Source organism: Brachyistius frenatus, unplaced genomic scaffold, assembly GCF_029030835.1.
Source record: "Brachyistius frenatus isolate BFR_SWC_R1_liver_20210118 unplaced genomic scaffold, ASM2903083v1 Contig_36, whole genome shotgun sequence".
NCBI classification, from domain to species: domain Eukaryota; kingdom Metazoa; phylum Chordata; class Actinopteri; family Embiotocidae; genus Brachyistius; species Brachyistius frenatus.
Genome location: NW_027210635.1, coordinates 3,645,001 through 3,646,472, shown reverse-complemented (window position 1 = coordinate 3,646,472; position 1,472 = coordinate 3,645,001). Strand labels below are relative to the sequence as shown.

General features: G+C 49.3%; 1 protein-coding gene across 1 annotated transcript in view; it reads left to right on the top strand.

The window, feature by feature from the left end:
* The first annotated feature begins 898 nt into the window (after nucleotides 1-898).
* The window catches only part of arhgdig (Rho GDP dissociation inhibitor (GDI) gamma), a 27,264-nt gene continuing 26,690 nt past the window's right edge, over nucleotides 899-1,472 (top strand). The window contains exon 1 of the mRNA XM_069701455.1: nucleotides 899-1,472. This exon is cut by the window's right edge and continues 91 nt beyond it. The gene's annotated coding sequence lies outside the window, so the exon portion shown is untranslated.

Sequence of the window (1,472 nt, the reverse complement as noted above, 5' to 3'; positions counted from 1 at the left end):
TGCTCGAGTTTGAACACTGCAAAACAAATGTGAGTCGACTACGACTAAGTTTTTGTATTTATGCAAGTATATTTACATATATGCGTGTAGAACAACATTGTGCAAACATTTTCTAGAGTGTGAGAAAGTGTGAGACAGACAGAGAGAAGTTGTCTCCCAAAGCATGCTACATGACAGCTGGACAACCCCTGAATGACAATTTAACGAGGCGTGTGTGTGCAGACACGTGTGAAAGGGAGTGTGTCTGATTGTCAAGTGGGAGAAGCAACCGCTTTTGTATTCTACAGTATACTACAGCCTCTCTGGTGGCTCCAGGGGTATCTGAAGAAAAGAGAGGAAAGAGAAACAAGAAAAAGACTAAATGATGATGGGAAAAAAAGCAAACAAGGAGAAACGATGAGAGTGACAGTCATGATTGAAGCATGCTGCTGACAGGGCGTGGTCACTAAAGACAGAGGGAGATAAAGAAGAAGATGAAGACAAAGGGGTGGTGGAGAGGGGGCCAGATAAGATAAATAGAGACACAGAGAGAGTTGGCGTGACACAGTGATGAATAGGTGGAGGGAGAGAGTGGACGCCACATGCGAATTCATAGAAGTGATGAAAAATGAAGATGGAAATAAAAGCCTGGAAGAGTTGGAGGGGGTGCGTGAGAAGGAACATGGTGAGGAGGGGATGTGAGGAAGAGCGAATGAGGGAGGAAGAGGGAGAGAGAAAAAAGGAGGGAGGGAGGGAGGCAGGGATGAGCTCATTGCAGTCACTGGGCTGATGACACGAGGTGGGGAGGGAGAGATGCAGGAGGGGAGGGGTTCACTGCTTGTCTGCGAATCGATAGCCAGCATCTGAGCACACACACACACACACACACACACACACACACACACACACACACACACACACACACACACACACACACACACACACACACACACACACACACACACACACACACAACTGCAGACAGCTCTGCCGGCTAAACCAACGTCTGCCTTCCCCCGTTAGCTCCCAGCATCTCCGCTGCATGCAGAAACCGGCTGACTGTTAGCATCTCAGCCGTCAGATTTCCTTCTTCTTTTCTGTCACTGAACTCTGAAGACAAGAAGAAGTAGTGCAGAAAGCCGGCTGCTTCACATGTCTGCTGCCTCTCCCTCACCCTCCTCCCTCCATCCTCTCTCTCTCTAGCTCACACACACATCCCCATCACATCCACACCCACACCCAAGGATACCCTCCCTGCTTCTCTGCCGCTGCTTCTCTCACACAGGTCTTTTTCCTCTTCCTCCTTTCACCCCCTCCAACCACATTTTTTTTTCTATTTCCTCGGGGAAGAGATGCTCGCCTGACCCCCTTTTCATTCCAAGACTTTTGTGGATGCTCTTCTCTTTAACCCATCCCTGCTCTGCGACTTTGCTACCTGTGGAGGTTCCCCCGGTTCCCTGGTTCTTCTTCAGCCAGTCGTCTCACAGAGCACA